Here is a 21,366-nt window from a genome sequence, read left to right on the forward strand (position 1 = left end):
ATCGAGTACAAAGATAACCCAATTATAAATGAAGACTTCATTTCTATTACTTGAATGTCTACTACCCAAGATTAACAAATGCAGCTCAGGTTTTAAGAACAATTAGTTTTATTAATACAAGGTGGAGTTAGTATTCTGCTTCTATAACAAAGGCAGTAATTAGCTCCTTAGAAGTTTTGAAGAGAAAATAATTTTAAATTAATACAAATAATCTAGATAAATTTGAGTTTTAAATCTTAGTGACTAAAAAAAAAATGCAGGTTATGTACTTTTAATTCTCATATTATCTTTTCATTTATCATTATTTAAAAAAAGGAGACAAGTTAAATCCGATAATATGGGAAAGAACAATAAAAAATTTGCTACCCAGGGATCAAAGAATATTAATATATTGGAAATGCTTAATAACATTCCCACCATTGACAAAAAAATTTTTAAGGTATTGTAAAATTAATACCATGGAAATTTTATATAATTTTTATACATTTCAAAGCAATTCTATAGTCATGAGTTATCTGACCCTTGCAACAACCTTGTGAGTTAGGAGATCACAAATTTGCTTAGTTGAGACAGTCACAAAAAAATTGGTAGAAGTCTCCTGACTCCAGGCTATAGCCCTAAACTGTTATTTGTATTTCAATATATACTAGTAAGCACTATTATGCCCCTTTTACCAGAGAGGAAACAGGTTCAGAAGCGAATAACTTGCCTACGGTCACAACTCCAAAGCCTTACCACTTAACCACTACTGTAGTCCTCACGTTTATCAAAATAAATAGATAAAATTAAGTTTAATGTTATATAACTGACTAAAAACCAACTGTGGTAGCAGAACAGTGGTCCCCTCAAAGACATACAAATCCTAATCCCTGGAACATATGAATGTTAGCTTGCATGACAAAAGGGATTTTGCAGATGTGATTAACGGTACAAATCTTGAGATGGGGAGGTTATCCTGTTGGGCTCAACCTAATCACGAGCCCCTAAAAGCAGATAACCCTTCCCAGCTGTGGTGAGAGAGAGAAAGAGAAGACAAAGGGTCAGAGGGATGAGACCCTGTTGGCTTTGAAGATGATGAGGAAGGAGGCTACAAGCCAAGGATACTGGTTGGCCTACAGAAGCTGAAAAAGACAAAGAATCAGATTCTCCCCTAGAGCCTCCAGAAAGGAATGCAGTCCAGCAGACAGCTTGATTTTAGTCTGGTGACACCTGTGTTGGACTTCTGACCTACAAAAGTGTAAGATAATAATTTTTTCTGTTTAAAACAGTAAGTTTGTGGTAATTTATTACAGCAGCAATAGAAAGCCAATTGTACTGTAAAATACCAATTGTACTGTATAATTGACATACAGACTGAATGTTCATGTCCCTCCAAAACTCGTATGTTAAATCCTAATGCCCAATGTGATGATATTTGGAGGTAGAGCCTTTGGGAGGTAATTAGGTTATAAGGGTGGAGCCCTCATGAATGGAATTAGAGCCCTTATAAAAGGGAACCCAGAGACTTCCCTTGATCCTTCTGCCATTTGAGGATAAAGAGAAAAGATGGCCTTTTATGAACCAGGAAGTGGACTTTCATCAGACACTGAATCTGTCAGCAGCTTGATCTTGGACTTCTCAGCCTCTGGACTGTGAGAAATGTCTGTTGTTTATAAGCCACCCAGTTTTATGGTATTGTGTAATAGCAGCCCGAATGGACTAAGACAACTGACTATTTTGTATTTTAAATTAACTGAACACTATTTTACAATACCAAAAGACATTCTGTCAGTGAGTAAATATGCAATCAGAAATCCTGCCCACCCTGTGTAGATGAAATAAAAATACAGGTACCCATCACTATACAACTGGATGTGATTTGGTTGCCAATGACATTCTGGCCCAATGCTATACCTTTTAATTTTCCTTCCTCCTTCCCTCACAAGTTAAATGTAAATACTAAACTCTGAAATCCCAAAACACAGATCCAACTAACTTTCCTTTGCCTTGTCCACATCAGCATGCGTACACACGTACAAAAGTCAAGACAATGATCAAAAGGCACAGAGTAATTGGGGAAAAGACTGTAGTGACGACCAAAAAAGAATGGCATCAATTTATTAAGCACAGGTGGCAGAAGAGTTTTCAGAAAGGAACAAGGCAGTGAGCTACTGAACAGAGTAGGGAGTTGAATACAGTTCAAAGAATATTTGACAATGAACAGTGCTAGATATAGTAATACATAAGTTAGCCCTTGACTTAGGTGCTTTTATTATCCCATTGTACAGGTGGGAAAACAGAGCATAGAATATTATATATATATTAGCAAAGTCATATTGCTAATAAGTGGCAAAGTCAGGATTCAAATGCAAATAAGTGGGGCTTCAGAGCTGGTGCATTTAACCAGTGAATTATGTTGCTCTCCAGAGCATAAGCCTCTCATCTAACCCTTTATGCAAAACAGGAATAACTTCTACCTCAAAGATTTGTGGAAGATTAAAGTGATAACATGTATAAAGCACTTTGAAAAGTACTTGGTATGTAGTAACTGTCGAATAAATGTTAGTGACTAGTGCTAAGTGCCAGGTGCTGTGCTAAACATTTTCCTTACCTGATCTTTTTTTTTTTAATAAATTTATTTTTATTTGTATTTACTTTTGGCTGCGTGGGATCTTTGTTGCTGAGTGCGGGCTTTCTCTAGTTGTGGGGAGAGGGGGCTACTCTTTGTTGTCGTGTGCGGGCTTCTCATTGCGGTGGCTTCTCTTGTTGCGGAGCAAGGGCTCTAGGCATGTGGGCTTCAGTAGTTGTGGCTCGCGGGCTCTAGAGCACAGGCTCAGTAGTTGTGGCGCACAGGCTTAGTTGCTCCATGGCATGTGGGATCTTCCCGGAACAGGGCTCGAACCCGAGTCCCCTGCATTGGCAGGTGGATTCTTAACCACTAAGCCACCAGGGAAGCCCTACCTGGTCTTATTTAATCTTCACAACAGCCCAGGAAACTGCATCTTTGTTTTTGGTTATGGGAAGACTGCTTAGAGAGATTAAGGTTACACAACCAATAAGCGACAGAGACGATTCGAACTTGGGACTTACCTAACATACAAAATCTAAGCATTTGAGCACTGGCCTTCAATTACTGGTTAATAGTTTTTTTGGCTTGTGTCCCCCCAAATATAACTGTAAAAACCTACATAATCCCTCACACATTTTAAAGTTGACATCTAAAATCTTTCACAGGTCAGATATCTGCAAAGAATATGATTTCTGGCATATTGTAAATGCCGACATTTTACATAAATCTGTGACATCACTCTTAAATCTGTTCAACAGAATCCAAACACCACTGTGATCTGACACCCAGTATGATCCACTTGAAAATGAAATTTTCACATCGTTTTTTTTTCCCTCCTTGAACTCATATCATCTTATTCCATTCACCCTGCATGTAATAATTTTTATACTTGAAAGTCTATTATTAATCACTCATACATATCTGCAGTTTGAATGGAAATTTCTTAAAAATTTCCTTTGATCATAAATAATCCTCTAAGAGTTTTAAAAATTATTTGAGATTCAATTACCATTACTATTAGCATACATAATTGATTTAAATAAAAAACATTACAGATGTGATAGTAATTAACAACATTAAAAACAAAAATTTTACTGGAAATGTATCTGTTAATGGGCTGGATGGGGCTTTTTTTTCAATTAGTTCATCTGTTCGCATAATTATTGCTAAAATGAGATGATTCAGTGTATCCCTACTTCTCTGTTTTTGATTTTTTTTTTTAAGAAGGTACTGAGAAATTTTGTTCATATTAATAGGTGACTGGAATGGAAGGAATTTTATCAGTAGAGTCACACAATTTTTTAGAGTCGCACAATTTACAAAATTCCTTCCTAGTTATTTACTGAAAAATGCTATTATCATTTACCACCAAAGATATTTTTAATGACTTAGCAGCTAACAAATTGATTATTTTTGAATATTGGAATTGAAAAATCCTTCAAATTTGCTCAAAGCAAAAAACTGGAAACCATTAAAGGATTTGTTCCCCAAAGATTAAAGCTACTTACTTTCACAATACTAACACCAACATCTGGAAACTGCCACTTTAGGAGTCCCTGAAGTTTTGTTTCGTTTTTGGAGATATAATTCACATATCATAAAATTTACTCTTTTAAAGCATACAATTCAGTAGTTATCAGCATATTCACAAAACTGTACAAGCATCACCACTATCTAATTCCAGAACAGTTCATCACCCTAAAAAAGAACCTTGTAACCATTAGCAATCACATGCAACTCCCCCTCGCCCCAACCTTGTCCACTTTCTCTATGTATTTACCTATTCTGGATTTTCATATAAATGGAAGCATACAATATGTGGTCCTTTATGACTGGCTTCTTTCACTTAGCATCATGTTTTCAAGGTTCATCCATGTTGTATGCAGCATGAGTCAGTATTTCACTTCTTTTCAAAGGTGAATATTCCATTGTATAGGTAAACCACATTTTATCTATTTATTAGGTAATGGACATTTGCGTTATTTCCACTTCTTGGGTATTATGAATAATGCTGCAATGAACTTTCATATACAAGTTTTTGAGTTAACATATTTTTAATTCTCTTGGGTATATACCTAGGAGTAGAATTACTGGATCATATGGTAACTCTATTTAACTTTCTGAGGAACTGTTAAACTATTTTCCGAAGCAGCTGAATCATTTTACATTCTCACAGCAGCATATAAATGTTCCCATTTCTCCATATCCTTACCAACACTTGTTTTTATCTGTCTTTTTGATTATAGCCATCCTAGTGGGTGTGAAGTGGTATCTCACTGTGGATTTGATTTGCATTTCTCTGATGACTAATGCTATTGAGCATCAATTTATTTTCTCACCTATCTTATTGGTCACTTCTACATCTTCTTTGGAGAAATGTCTATTCAAATCCTTTGCCCATTTTTAAATTGAGTTTTTTGTTGTTGTTAGTTGCAAATGTTCTTTACGTATCCTGGACGCAAGTCAATTATCAGACATGATTTGCAAATGAATCTCCCATTCTGCTGGTTGTTTTCTCAACTCTCTTGAAAGTGTCCTTTGAGGTACACCGGTTTTTTAAATTTTGATGAAGTCCAATTTATCTGTTTTTTCCTTTGATGTCGTATCTAAGACATCACTGCCTAATCCAAAGCCACAAAATTTACACCTATGTTTTCTTCTAAGAGTTTCATACTTTTAGCTCTTACATTTAGGTCTTCACTTTGAGTTATTTTTATATATGGTATAAGGTAGGGGTCCAACTTCATTCTTTTACAGTTGGATATCCAGTTGCCCCAGCACCACTGTTTGGTGTCTTGGAATTGTCTGTTATTCCCTGGGGTATTTCCACCACAGAGCAAATGCATCATGGTAAAAAGTAGCAACAGGAGAAGAGTTATGCCATTATTTTGTAAAATGGAAAAGGGGAATGGTAGAAAGGAATGTGGGAAAGAAGAAACCGCTTGAAAGACTGATTCACAGGAAGGTCAATTTTAGGAAAGAGCACATGTGGAAGTTTAGGGTCTATAAATTAATTCACTTGAAATTACCCATGTGTGTGGGTACCTCAAGGAGTTTGTGTCCCCACCCTATGCCCAAGACCAACATTTAAATACTGCTCTATACTACTGTCTCCTAAACTCCAGGGGGAAAGGTATCATTTGTGAATAACTTTTTATATTTTAATGGTATGAATAATAAAATAAGACAGGGCTTAGGATGAAACTAGTGATACAAGGAGGCCTACAGGTTTTTCACCCTATACCACTCAGCCAAATAGAAAAGTTCATTTCCATTCCCCATTTTACATGAAACATATCTGGTTCAATGTATGCATTAATGGGACAGAATTCATTTTTAAGTTTTATTTTATTAGTAAAAGAGTAATAATGGGACTTCCCTGGCGGTCCAGTGGTTAAGACTCTGCCTTCCAATGCAGGAGGCGTGGGTTCAATCCCTGGTTGGGGAACTAAGATCCTACATGCCGTGGGGTGCGGCCAAAAACTTAAAAAAAAAAAAAAAAAAGAGTAATAACAACAAAACAGCACTAAGAAATTCTGCCTTGAGCCCACTAGTTTACTCACCTTATGCCTACGCTCCCTTGAAACAAACCCTAGCTAGACCAGGGATATAGGATGCCATCACTGAATAGAAATTTTAAGGTCAAACCCTTAGCCCCATGGTACACCACTATGTGTAGTAAAATTATTTTCCCCTGAGATTGATCCATTTTATGATACTGGCAAAACAGATGTGCTATCTTTTTCCTCTTACCACATAACTGCCAATTTAATAGATGTGCACTGTATGTAACCTTGGGGCTATTTCATTTCTCGTGCCTTTAATTGGGATTAAATATAGACAGCATTTTCAAGAGTATAAAATCTATAATGCAAATATTGGATGGCAACCTGTAATTTTTTTAATATAAATTTATTCATTTATTTATTTATTTTTGGCTGCATTGGGTCTTCGTTGCTGCACACGGGCTTTCTCTAGTTGCAGCGAGAGGGGGCTACTCTTCGTTGTGGGGCGCGGACTTCTCATTGCAGTGGCTTCTCTTGTTGTGGAACACGGGCTCTAGGCACGTGGGCTTCAGTAGTTGCAGCACATGGGCTCAGTAGTTGTGGCATGTGGGCTCAGTAGTTGTCGCTCGCGGGCCCTAGAGCGCCAGCTCAGTAGTTGTGGTGCACAGGCTTAGTTGCTCCATGGCATGTGGGATCTTCCTGGACCAGGGCTCGAACCCATGTCCCCTGAATTGGCAGGTGGATTCTTAACCACTGCACCACCAGGGAAGTCCCGGCAATTTGTAATTTTTAAGCCTGATATTCACAGAGTGATAAAGATGACATTTCAATCATATAAAAACTGATTATTCAATAAAGAGTATTGAGAAACTGACTAGCCATCTGGCTTTAAAAAGAGATTCGAGCCCTTCATCACTCCTTAGACCAAAAATAAACTGTACGTTAATAAGATATTTAAAGTAGAAGAAAATAGTTTTGTTTTTGTTTTGTATTTTAATATTATTCTCAGATAAGGGGAGGCCATCTAAGCCTGACACATTAAATTACTAAGGAAAAGAATGATAAGTTCCTGTTAGGAAAACTTACATTTCTCATTGCCTGTTAGACATCCAAGAGAAGTATAAATTTGCATTTCTGAGTAGGGGTTCACGCTGGAGATTAAAAGTTGGGCATCATCAACACACAGATGGTTTCAAAGCCTTGAGGTCAGATAAGCTCAAAAAGGGAATGAGAATGGCTAAAAAAGAGGTGCAAGGACTGAGCCCTGGAGGCACTCCATGACAAAAAAGACTGAGATGAAAACTAAGAAGAGTATGCAGTCTTGAAAACCAACTGAAGAAAGTGTTTCTAGGAGGAGAGAATAAATGACCACCTGTGTCAAATACTGTTAACAGGTCAGATAATTCAAGGATGACAAAGGAAAAGTCATGGTTAACCTTCACAAGAGCAGTTTAGGCAGGGTTCTGGGAAGGAAAGCCTAATTAGAGCAGGCGGACACCCATGATATTGGGATGAGAAAAACTGGAAGCAAAGTATAGACACTTCCTCTAAAAAAAAAGGGGGGGGGGGAGAATTGAGCAACAGTTAGAGGGGAAAGTGGAGTCAAGAGACTTTACACTGCTGTTGCTTAAGACGAGAGAAGAAAGAGTAGAGTGGTGTGCTGATGAGAATGATCCCGTATCATGTCAGAGAGAAGGGATGGAATTAGAGCACAGTGGAGGTTGTGGTACTTCCTAGAAGGATGGTCAGTTATTAAATAATAATAGAGAAAAGTCAGAATACATGAACACTGATGAAGACAGACGGATAGATGTAGTAGCAGGAGCTTTATGGATGTTTTCTTGTATGGCATCTACTTTCTCAGTGAGATGAAAAGCAAAATTGTTTACTGAGAGTAAAGAATGTGGAAGGTGGTGTTGGAGGTTTGAGGAAGAGAAGTTTAAATGATCACCTAGGTCAGACCAGGTCAGGGAGGTAAATGGATTAGGAACTACTGCTCAGCAACATTAAGGGCTCGGCTGACCTTAATGATCATTAACTGGAAGACCACCAGCAAAGTTAATTCTCCAGCCACTTTCAGCTGCAAAAGTGCAAGTGTACAATCAAAGCACCCAAATAAGAAGCAAACCTTGATAGAACTGAAGGGAGAAATAGACAGTAACACAACAGTAGTGGGAAATTTCACTATCCTACTTTCAACAATGGGTAGAACAACCAGACAGAAGATCAATAACAAAGGATTTTGAAAACACTATGGACCAACTGTATCTAACAGACATATAGAGAACACTCCATGCAACAGGAGCAGAATACACATTCTTCTCAAGCACACATGGAACATTCTCCAGGACAGATAACACATTAGGCCACAAAACAAGTCTTGACAAAGTTAAGAATACTGAAATCATACCAAGTATCTTTTCTAACCACATTGAAATGAAACTAGAAATCAATAGTAGGAAAACTGGAAAAATCACAAATATGTGGAAATTAAACAACACACTCTTGAACAACTAATGGGTCAAAGAAGAACTCACAGGGGAAACTAGAAAGTATCTTGTGACAAATGTAAACAAAAACATATCATACCAAAACTTATATGATACAGCAAAAGCAGTTCTAAGAGGGAATTTTACAGCACTACATGCCTATAATTAAAAAAGAAAAGAGAGATTTCAAATTAAAAATTTAAGTTTACACCTCAGAGAACTAGGAAAAGAAGAAAATAAACTGAAAGTTATAAGAAAAAAGAGTAATAAAGATTACAGCAGAAATAAAACAGATAACAGAATAGCAAAGAAAAAAGTGAATGAAATGAAGCATTTGTTTTCTGAAAAGATCAACAAAATTTACAAACCCTTAGCTAGACTAACTAAAAAGAAAAGAGAGAATTCTCAAATAACTAAAATCAGAAATGAAAGGGGAGACATTACAACTGATGTCACAGCAATAGAAAGGATTTAAGAAACTACTATGAATAATTACACAACAACAATTTGGATAACCGGGAAGAAATGGATAAATTTCTAGAAAAATACATGCTACCAAGACTGAACCACGAAGGAAAAGAAAACCCAAACAGACCTATAACTAGTAAGGAGATTGAATCAGTAATCAAAAATCTCCCAACAAAACAAACAACCCGATTAAAAAAATACGGAGACCTGAATAGATGTTTTTCCAAAGAAGATATACAGATGGCCAACAGGCACATGAAAAGATGCTCAACATCACTAACCATCAGAGAAATGCAAATCAAAATCACAATGACATATCACCTCACTCCTGTCTATATCAAAAAGTCTGCAAATAACAAATGTTGGCAAGGATGTGGAGAAAAGGGAACCCTTGTATAAACTGTTGGTGGGAATGTAAATTGGTGCAGCCACTATGGAAAAGAGTATGCAGGTTCCTCAAAAAAGCTAAACACAGAACTACCATATGATCCAGCAATTCAACTCCTGCGTATATATCTGATGAAAACAAAAACATAATTTTTTGTTTGTTTTGTTTTTCTCTTTTGGGCCACATTGGGTCTTCATTGCTGTGTGCGGGCTTTCTCTAGCTGTGGCGAGCAGGGGCTATTCTTCATTGCAGTGCACGGGCTTCTCATTGCGGTGGCTTCTCTTGTTGCGGAGCACAGGTTCTAGACGCACAGGCTTCAGTAGCTGTGGCTCGCAGGTCCTAGAGTGTAGGCTCAGTAGTTGTGGCGCATGGGCTTAGCTGCTCTGTGGCATGTGGGATCTTCCCGGACCAGGGCTTGAACCTGTGTCCCCTGCATTGGCAGGCAGAGTCTTAACCACTGCCTCAGCAGGGAAGTCCCTAAAAACCTAACTAAAAAAGATACATGTACCTCAATCCTCACAGCAACATTATTTACAACAGCCAAGATACGGAAGCAACCTAAGTGTCTGTCAAAAGATGAATGGATAAAGAAGTGGTATATATATATATACACATATATACATACACATATATATACAATGGAATATTACTCAGCAATAAAAAAAAGAATGAAATTCTGCCATTTGCAACAACACGGATGGACCTAGAGGGTATTATGCTTAGTGAAATAAGTCACACAGAAAAACATGAATACTGTATGATATCACTTATATGTGGAATCTAAAAAATAAAATGAATAGATAAAGCAAAACAGAAATAGACTCACAGATATAGAAAACAGACTAGTGGTTACCAGTGGGGAGAAGAAAGTGTAGAAGGGCAAGATAGGGGTAGGGGATTAAGAGGTACAAACTACTGTGTATAAAATAAATAAGCTACCAGGATATATTGTACAGCACAGGAAATATAGTCAATATTTTACATTAACTTTACAGGGTGTCTAATCTATAAAAATAATGACTCACTATGTTGTACCCCTGAAACTAATATAATATTGTAAATCAACTATACTTCAATTTTTAAAAATCTCCTAACAAAGAAAAGCCCAGGAGCAAATGATCTCAGTGGAGAATTTTACCAAACATTTAAAGAAGAATTAATGTCAATCCTTCTCAAAGTCTTCCAAAAAACTGAAGAGGAGGAACACTTCGAAACTCATCTTATGAGCCCAGCATTACCCTGATACCAAAGCCAGAAAAAGATACTACTAGAAAAGAAAACTACAGACCAATATCACTAATGAATACAGATGGAAAATCCTCAAAAAAACAGTAGGAAACCGAGTTCAACAGCACAGTCAAAGTGTAATACACCATGATCAAGTGGAATTTATCCCTGTAATTCAAGGATTATTCAACATAAGAAAATCAATAAATGAGATACATCACATTTACACAACTTAGAAAAAAACCCACATGATTATCTCAGCAGGTGCAGAAAAAGCATTTGACAGAATTCCACAAACTTTCATGATAAAAACACTCAAACTAGGAATAGAAGGAAATTATTTCAACATAATAAAGATCATATAGTTGACCCTTGAACAATGTGGGTTTGAACTGCACAGGTCCACTTATACTTTATTTTTGTTAATAAATATGTACTGCAGTACTACATAATCCTCAGATGCAGAACCATGAATGCAGAACCACTGACTTACTAACACTATTAAAATATCCATACTGCCCAAAACGATCTACAGATTCAATGAAATCCTTATGAAAATCCTATTGGCACTTTTTGCATGTATAGGAAAGGCCATCTTAAAATTCATACAGAATCTCAAGGACCCCTAATATTCAAAACAATCTTGAGAAAGAAGAACAAAGCTAGAAGCCTCATGCTTCCTGATTTCAAAACATATTACATAGAGCTACAGTAATAAAAACCATGGTGCTGCCATACATTCAGATCAAATATAAAGACAAACGTACAGATCAATGGAACAGAACTGATATACTAGAAATAAACCCTTGCATATATGATCAAATGATCTTCAACAAGGTTGCCAACACTGCACAATGAGAAAGGACAGCCTCTTAAACAAATACTGTTAGGAAAACTGGATATCCACATACAATAGAATGAAGAAGGATCCTTATCTTACACGGTATACAAAAATTAACTCAAAATGGATTAAGAAGTTAAACATAAGACCTGAAACTATAAAACACTAGAAGAAAATATAGGTGAAAACCTTCATGACATTGTAATGAACAACGATTTCTTGAATATGACATCAAAAGCACAGGCAACAAAAACTCAAACCTCTAGCCAGGCTCACCAAGAAGAAAAGAGAAAGCACCCAAATATATGCAATAAGAAATGAAACAGGAGGGACTTTCCTGGTGGGGCAGTGGATAAGAATCCGCCTGCCAATGCAGGGGACACGGGTTTGATCCCTGGTCCGGAAAGATCCCACATACTGTGGAGCAACTAAGCCCGTGCACCACAACTACTGAGCCTGTGCTCTAGAGCCCACAAGCCACAACTACTGAAGCCCGAGTGCCACAACTACTGAAGCCCGTGCACCTAGAGCTCATGCTCTGCAAAAAAAGAAACCACCACAATGAGAAACCTGCGCACCTCAACGAAGAGTAGCCCCCGCTTGCCACAACTAGAGAAAGCCTGCGTGCAGCAACAAAGACCCAACTCAGCCAAAAAAATAAAAATAAAATTAAATCTTTAAAAAATAAAAAGAAATGAAAGAGGAGAAATAACAACCGATACCACAAAAACACAAAAAATCATAAGAGAATACTATGAACAGTTATATGCCAACAAATTGGACAACCTAGAAGAAATGGATGCATTTCTAGAAACATACAGCCTGCCAATACTGAGTCAAGAAGAAACAGATTATTTGACCAATCACTAGAAGCGAAATAGAATCTGTAATAAAAAAAAAACTCCCTGTAAACAAAAATTCAGAATCAGACGGCCTCAGTGGGGAATTCTACCAAATACACAAAGAACTTATACCTATCCTTCTCAAACTATACCAAAAAATTGAAGAGGAGGGAACACTCCCAAATTCATTCTATGAAGCCACCATCACCCTGATACCAAAACCAGACAAATACACTACAAAAAAAAAAAAAAAAAAAATTACAGGCCAGTATCTTTGATGAATTAGATGCAGAACTCCTCAGCAAAATATTAGCAAACCAAATCCAACAGTACATAAAAAGGATTATACACCATGATCAAGCTGGATTCATTCCAGGGTTGCCAAGGATGGTTCAACATACACAAATCAATTAATGTGATACAACAGATCAACAAAAGTAAAGACAAAAACCACATGATCATCTCAATAGGCACAGAAAAAGAATCTGACAAAATTCAACATCCATTTATGATAAACATTCTCACCAAAGCAGGTACAGAGGGAACATATCTCAACATAATAAAAGCCATTTATGATAAACCCACAGCCAATATAATACTCAAAGGTGAAAAGCTGAAAGCCTTCGTGCTAAATTCAGGAACAAGACAAGGATGTTCACTCTCACCACTTCTATTCAACATAGTATTCAAAGTCCTAGCCACAGCAATCACACAAGAAAAAGAAATTAAAGGTATCCAAAATTGGAAGGGAAGAGGTAAAACTGTCAATATTTGCAGATGGCATGATACTCTATATAGAGAACCTTATAGCCTCAACACAAAAACTACTACAACTAATAAATGAATTCAGCAAGATAGCAGAATACAAGTCTCATATACAGAAATCTGTTGCATTTCTTTACACTAACCATGATATGTCAGAAAGATAAAGTCAAAAAAAAATAATTCCATTTAAAATCGCATCAAAAAAATAAATAAAATACCTAGGGATAAACTTAACCAAGGAGGTGAAAGACCTATACACTGAAAACTATAAAACACTGATATAGGAAACTGAAGATGATTCAAAGAAATGGAAAGATATCCCATTCTCTTAGACTGGAAGAGTTAAGATTGTTAAAATGTCCATACTACCCAAAGCAATCTACAGATTTAATGCAATCCCTATGAAAATACCCATGACATTTTTCATGGAACTAGAACAAAAAATCCTAAAATGTATATGGAACCACAGAAGACCCAGAATTGCCAAAGCTATCCTGAACGAGAAGAACAAAGCTGGAGGCATAACCCTTCCAGACTTCAGACAATACCACAAAGCTACAATAATCAAAACAGCATGGTACTGGCACAAAAACAGACATATATATCAATGGAACAGAACAGAAAGCCCAGAAATAAACCCACACGCCTATGGTCAATCTACAACAAAGGACGCAAGAATATAAAATGGAGAAAAGACTGTCTCTTCAACAAGTTGTGTTGGGTAAGCTGGACAGCTACATGTAAATCAATGAAATTAAAACACTCCCTCACAGCATATACAAAAATAAACTCAAAATGGTTTCAAGACCTAAATATAAGAGAGGACACCATAAAACTCCTAGAAGAGAACATAGGGAAAACATTCTTGGCCATAAATTGTAGCAACATTTTCTTAGATCAGTCTCCCAAGGCAAAAGAAATAAAAGCAAAAATAAACAAATAGGACCTAATCAAATTTAAAAGCTTTTGCACAGCAAAGGAAACCATCAACAAAACGAAAAAACCTATGGAATGAGAGAAAATATTTGCAAACGATGTGACCGAGAAGAAATTATTCTCCAAAATATACAAACAGCTCATAAAACGCAGTATCAAAAAAAAAAAAAACCCAATCAAAAAATGGGGAGAAGACCTAAACAGACATCTCTCCAAAGAAGAAATACAGATGGGCAACAGGCACATGAAAAAATGCTCAACATTGCTAATCATCAGAGAAATGCAAATCAAAACCACAATGAGGTAACACCTCACACCAGTCAGAATGGCTATCATCAAAAAGTCTACAAATAATAAACACTAGAGAGGGTGTGGAGAAAAGGGAACCTTCTTATACTATTGGTGGGAATGTAAATTGGTGCAGCCACTGAGGAAAACTACGGAAGCTCCTCAAAAAATTAAAAATAGAACTATTGTATGATCCAGCTATCCCACTTCTGGGTATGTATTCAAAAGAATTGAAAAGAGGATCTTGAAGAGATATTTGCACAACCATGTTCATTACAGCATTATTCACAATAGCCAAGAAGTGGATGCAACCAGAATGTCCATCAACAGATGAGCGGATAAAGAAAATGTGGTATATAAACACAATGGAATATTATTCAACCTTTGAAAATAAGGAAATCCTGCCATATGCTACAAACATGAATGAACCATGAGGACATTATGTTAAGTTAAATAAGCCAATCACAAAAAGACAAATACTACATGATTTTAGTGACATGTGGTATCTAAAGTAATCAAATTCATAGAAGCAGAAAGTACAATGGTGGTTGCCAGGGCTGGGGTGAGGGGGAAACAGGACGTTGTTGTTCACTGGGTAAAGTTTCAGTAGGGCAAGATGAAAAAGTTCTAGTATAACAATGTACATATAATTAACAATACTGTACTGTACACTTAAAAATAGTTAAGGGGGTAAATATATGGGGGTTTTTTTTACAACAATAACAAACAATAACAACAAAAGTGAAGAGTAGGCACAATTGGATTTATCTAGCAGTGGAGTTTCTCAACTAAGCAATGTAGCAAGTGAGGGCAAGGGTGTTGAGAGTATTTGCAACTGAACAATTGTGACTGACCATAGAATTTAAAATGAATAAGGAGAAGGGATGGGACATAAGGGGGGCTGCGGTAAGAAACGATAAAAAGCTAAAAGGGTCAATAGTCCCAGTGAGGTAAAAGGATAGTTTATACTAGAAGGCATGAGCTGAAAAGGTGAGAAGTGAAAATCAGAGAGTTCAATACTTGAAACTGAAATTATGGAGGGGGGTTATAATTATAAGCACATTATTATTGAATAACAGATCTGAGCTATGACCACAGGTGGCTGAAGTGGAGTGGAAGACACTGGAAGAGGTCAAGAAACCAAGAGACCAGGAAGGTAGTGGAAGAATACCCACCTAGATGTTGAGATCCTCAAGAATTAGAATAAAGTAGTACTGGAGATAGTGAGCTACATAAGATAAAATCTTCACAGAATAAGGGGCAATAAGTGGGAAGTAAGCCAAGGTTCAATGGAAAACTGCAAGGAGCAGCAGTAGCTGGTATTATCTGATGAGACGAATCAAAACCATCTCTTTTGTTTGACGTTAAGTAAGACTGGAGGGAGAGTGGTGTAGAAGTAGCAAAGAGGGGCAAGGAGGATAACCCATCTCCAGGCCCAAAGGAGAGGTGGTGTGGAAGAGAAACTTCCAACACTTTAGTGGACTGCAAAAAAATCAGTGTCCTCCAGTGTGAATCAAGTTTCAGTTGCTAGAGTTCTTAATCAGAGGCCCATGACCTCAAAAAATTCAGGAGGTCCATGAACTTAGATGAGAAAAAATTATATCTTTAGTTTCACTAACCCCTAACTGAAATTTAAATATAATTATTTAATTATGAGAGTAGGCAAAGCCCACAGTAGTGTTAGCAGTACCTGTAACTTTGTTACCAAAAGAATCATAGTTATGGGAACATATGTATATGTATAACTGATTCACTTTGTTATAATGCAGAAGCTAACACACCATTGTAAAGCAACTATACTTCAATAAAGATGTTTTAAAAAAAAAAAAAAGAATCATAGTCTCATCAAATTACACTGTTGCAGATAACTCAGAGTATTATTTATATTCATCATTATTTAAAAATTAGGGCAGTTATTAAAACCCATCTCTGGGTTATTTAATGAGTTAATAAAACACATATTACTATATCTTAAAATTTTTAAATTACTTTAATAGTGGTATTTCAATATAATTGGTTTCCTTTGTAATCCAATGTATTTTATTTTACACACATTTAAAAACATTAAGTCTGTCCAAAAAACATAAGAATGCTTGAGAGCAAGAAGATGAATAGAAAGGTCAGAAAAAGAGGCACCATGAAAAGGCTTCAGGGATTGGAGAGCAGCAGGAAGAAAGGGTCTGCCAAAGAGATTATACAGAGCCTTAGAGAATAAAGGTCAATGTGAGGTTAAAAACAATGAGGGAGATACAGAAAATGTTTCATGAAAAAGGCAAGCTGCAACACAAAATGCATGATACCACCTGTATAAAACACAGGAAATGGAAATATATTTTTGTAAATGGAGAGGAAATTTTAGGATACATAAAGTAGCAACAGCGGTTACCAATGAAAAGTAAACTGAGAAAGGGGCAGAGCAGAAAAAGAGAAGAGGAAACTTCACTTTTCTGTATTGTTTGAATTATTTACTACGAGCATGTATTACACTAAAAACAAAACAACAAAACAAACAAACAGAAAAACAAAACTAGTTGTTTTTAGAGGAATCCCTTTTCTGTTTTCCTTAGTAGTTTCTTTGGTATTCTTGCAGGACACTAGTAGGAGGCTAGGCCTCCAGGCTCTCCAGGGAACTCAGTGATACATTCTTCGAGGGAATGTTGTCCAGAAATATTTTTTACAGCATGGTGAGATGGGCATCATAGGGAACAGTTTTAGCTATTTGGGGCTGTCATGAAACAATCAGCCTTGTGTTAGCCCTTCAAACATTTGACTTTTGTGCTGAAGCAAGCAGGAAATTGGAAGCTTCATCTCCTGCAGCTCTCTCTTCATGATTCAAAGCATTCTGGGACAGGTAACTGCCAAGCAGGCTGGGACTAATAGGTACTTCTTATCAAACAAAGCAAACACTGATAGCACTTTCAAGTTGAACTGCTATTGCTGGTATATAGGGAGCCTGATTTTTTTGTTCATCACGTGTACAGGAACCTTACTGAACTCACTTATTAGTTTTCCAACTTTATCAATTGATTCTCTTGGTTTTTCTAGGTAGATTATATGCTCTGCAAAGGGCATATGCAGGATACAAGTTTTGACTTTCCCTTTGAAATATTTACAGGCATACCTTTGTTTCATTGCAGTGTGTTTTTTACAAATTAAAGGTTTGTGGCAGCCTTGTGTCAAGTAAGTCTACTGATGCCACTTTTCCAACAGTATTTTTGCTCATTTCATGTCTCTGTATCACATTTTGGTAACTCTCACAAAATGACAAACTTTTTCATTATTATTTTATTTGTTATGGTGATCTGTGATCTCTGATGTTACCACTGTAAGTGTTTTGGGGCACCATGGACTGTGCCCACATAAGACAGCAAACTTAATCGATAAATGTTGTGTGTGTTCTGACTGCTCCACCAACCAGCCATTCCCCCATCTCTCTCTCTCTCTCTCTCTCCTTGGGCCTCCCTATTTCCTGAGACACAACAATACTGAAATTAGGCCAATTAAATACCCTACAGTGGCCTCTAAGTGTTCAAGTGAAAGAAAGGTCACATATCTCTCACTTTAAATCAAAAGCTAGAAATGATTAAGCTTAGTGAGGGAGGCATGTCGAAAGCCAAGACAGGCCAAAAACTAGGCCTCTTGCACCAAACAGTTAGCCAAGTTGTGCGTGCAAAGGAAAAGTTCTTGAAGGAAATTAAAAGCGCTGCTCCAGTGAACACATAAATGGTAAGAAAGCAAAACAGCCTTATTGCTGATATGGAGAAACTTTTAGTGGTCTGAACCGAAGATCAAAGCAGTCACAACATTCCCTTAAGCCAAAGCCTAATCCAGAGCAAGGTCCTAACTCTCTTCAATTCTCGGAAGGCTGAGAGAGATGAGGAAGTTACAGAAAAAAAGTTTGAAGCTAACAAAGGCTGGTTCATGAGATTTAAGGAAAGAAGCCATCTCCATAACATAAAAGTGCAAGGTGAAACAGCAAGTGCTGATGAAGAAGCTGCAGTAAATTAGCCAGAAGATCTAGGTAACATAATTAATGAAAGTGACTAAACAACATATCTTCAATGTATGTAGATGAGACAGCCTTTTTTTTTTTTTGGCCACGCCTCATGGCCTATGGAATCTTAGTTCTCCAACCAGGGATGGAACCCGTGCCCCTTGCACTGGAAGCACAGAGTCTTAACCACTGGACCACCAGCGAAGTCCCGAAACAGCCTTATCTTGGAAGAAGATGCCATCTAGGACTTTCATCACTAGAGAGGAGAAATCCATGCCTGACTTCAAAGCTTCAAAGCACAGACTGACTCTCTTATTAGAGGCTAATGCAGCTGGTGACTTTAAGTTGAAGCCAATGCTCATGTACCATCCCAAAAATCCTAGGGTCCTTAAGAATTATGCTAAATCTACTCTGCCTATGCTCTCTAAATGAAACAACAAAGCCAGGGTGACAGCACATCTGTTTACAACGTGGTCTACTGAATATTTTAAGCCCACTGTTGAGACATACAGCTCACAAAAAAAGATTCCTTTAAAAATATTACTGCTCATTGAAAATATTTGCAGATGATGCAACAGACAGGGGCTTAATCTCCAAAATATACAAACAGCTCACACAACTCAACAACAAAAAACCGAACAACCCAATCGAAAAATGGACAGAAGACCTTAACAGACATTTCTCCAAAGAAGACATACAGATGGCCAGTAGGCACATGAAAAGATGCTCAACATCACTAATTATTAGAGAAATGCAAATCAAAACCACAGTGAGATACCACCTCACACCAGTCAGAATGGCCATCACTAAAAAGTTTACAAATAACAAATGCTGGATAGGGTGTGGAGAAAAGTGAACCCTCCTACACTGTTGGTGGGAATGTAAGAAGATCCATGCACCTCCTATGTTCATAGCAGCACTAGTCACAATAGCCAAAACATGGAAACCTAAATGTCCATCAACAGATGAATGGATAAAGATGTGGTACATACAGACAATGAAATATTACCCAGCCATTAAAAAAGAACAAAATAATGCTGTTTGCAGCAACGTGGATGCAACTAGAGATGATCATACTAAATGAAGTAAGTCCGAAAGAGAAAGACAAATACCATATGATATCACTTATATGTGGAATCTAAAATATGGCACAAATGAACCTATCTACAAAACAGAAACAGACTCACAGACAAAGAGAACAGACTTGTGGTTGCCAAGGGAGAGAGGGATGGGAGAGGGAAGGACTGAGAGTTTGGGACTAGCAGATGTAAACTATTATATATAGGATGGATAAACAACAAGGTCCTACTGTATAGCACAGGGAACTATATTCAATATCCTGTGATAAACCATAATGGAAAAGAATATTAAAAAAAAGAACACCTCTATGTGTATAACTGGGTCACTTTGCTTACAGCAGAGATTGGCACAACACTGTAAAGCAACTAGACTTCAATAAAAAAATAAAATTAAAAAAATAAAAAAGTAAAAAAATAAAATATTACTGCTCATTGACAATGCACCTGGTTACCCAAGAGCTCTGATGGAGATGTACAATGAGATTAGTGTTGTTTTCATGCCTGCTAACACAACATCCATTATGCAGCCCATGGATCAAGCAGTCATTTCAAATTTCAAGTCTTATTATTTAAGAAATACATTTCATAAGGCTATATTTGCCATACACAGTGATTTCTCTGATGAATTTGGGTAAAGTAAATTGAAAACCTTCTGGAAAATATACACCATTCTAGATGCCATTAAGAACATTCCTGATTCATGGGAAGAGGTCAAAGTATCAACGTTAACAGAAGTTTGGAAGAAGCAGATTCCAACCCTCATGGATGACTCTGAAGGGTTCAACACTTCAGTGGAGGAAGTAACTGCAGATATGGTGGAAATAGCAAAAGAACTAGAATTAGAAGTGGAGCCTGAAGATGTGACAGAATTGCTGCAATCTCATGATAAAACTTTAACAAATGAGGAGTTGTTTCTTATGGATGAGCAAAGAAAGTGGTTTCTTGAGATGGAATCTACTCCTGGTAAAGATGCTATGAAAACTGTTGAAATGACAACAAAGGATTTAGACTACTACATAAACTTATTTGATAAAACAGCAGTAGTGTGTGACAGGATTGGCTCTAACTTTGAAAGAAGTTCTACCGTGGGTGAAATGCTATCAAACAGCACTGCACGCTACAGAGAAACTGTTCATGAAAAGAGGAGTCAAACAATGCAGCACACTTCACTGCTGTCTTATCTTAAGAAATTGCCACAGCCGCCCCAGCCTTCAGCAACCCCCGCCCTGATCAGTCAGCAGCCATCAGCATCAAAGCAAGACACTCCACCAGCAAAAAGATTGACTTGCTGAAGTTGCAGGTGACAGTCAGCATTTTTTAGCAAAGAAGTATTTTTAAATTAAGGTATGCATATTGGTCTTTCTAGACAATGCTATTTCCCACTTGGTAGACTACTCTGTAGTGTAAACATAACTTTTACATGCAGTGGGAAACCAAAAATTTGTTTGACTCTCTTTATTACAACATTTGCTTTATTGCAGTGGTCTGAAACCAAACCCACAAAATCTCCAAGGTATTCCTGTATACCTTTGTTATACAAAATTCCACTGGCAGAGGCCTCCAGTTAAACGTTTAACAGCAGCATTAAAAATGAGCTCGTAGGGACTTCCCTGATGGTCCAGTGGGTAAGACTCCACGCTCCCAATGCAGGAGGCCCAGGTTCGATCCCTGGTCAGGGAACTAGATTCCGCAACTAAGACCCAGTGCAGCCAAAATAAATATATTTTGTAAAATGAGCTCTTAGTATTGTTCTTTTTTTCTTAGAAAATATCTTACCAGTTGAGTTTACTATATGCTTCAGTTAGTTTCACCTCGTATCAGATTAAGGAAGTTTCTTTCTTTTCCTAAACCTAGTCTATCAGAACTGGTTACTGAATTTGATCTAACAGCTTTATATATATATATTTTTTTTATATAAAATATATATATATTTTGTATTTAATTTTTATTTCATATTGGAGCATACCTGATTTACAATGTTAGTTTCAGGTGTAC

General features: G+C 37.0%; 1 protein-coding gene and 1 non-coding gene across 3 annotated transcripts in view; one reads left to right on the forward strand and one right to left on the reverse strand.

Annotated features, from left to right (window-relative positions):
• Nucleotides 1-21,366, reverse strand: part of BMPR1A (bone morphogenetic protein receptor type 1A) — a 139,877-nt gene that overhangs the window by 93,922 nt on the left and 24,589 nt on the right. The gene's annotated exons all lie outside the window — the stretch shown is intronic.
• TRNAW-CCA (transfer RNA tryptophan (anticodon CCA)) lies at nt 20,979-21,051 on the forward strand. Its single transcript has one exon. It is a non-coding gene; the product is annotated as a tRNA-Trp (tRNA).

Source organism: Eubalaena glacialis, chromosome 1, assembly GCF_028564815.1.
Source record: "Eubalaena glacialis isolate mEubGla1 chromosome 1, mEubGla1.1.hap2.+ XY, whole genome shotgun sequence".
In the NCBI taxonomy this organism is placed as follows: Eukaryota; Metazoa; Chordata; class Mammalia; order Artiodactyla; family Balaenidae; genus Eubalaena; species Eubalaena glacialis.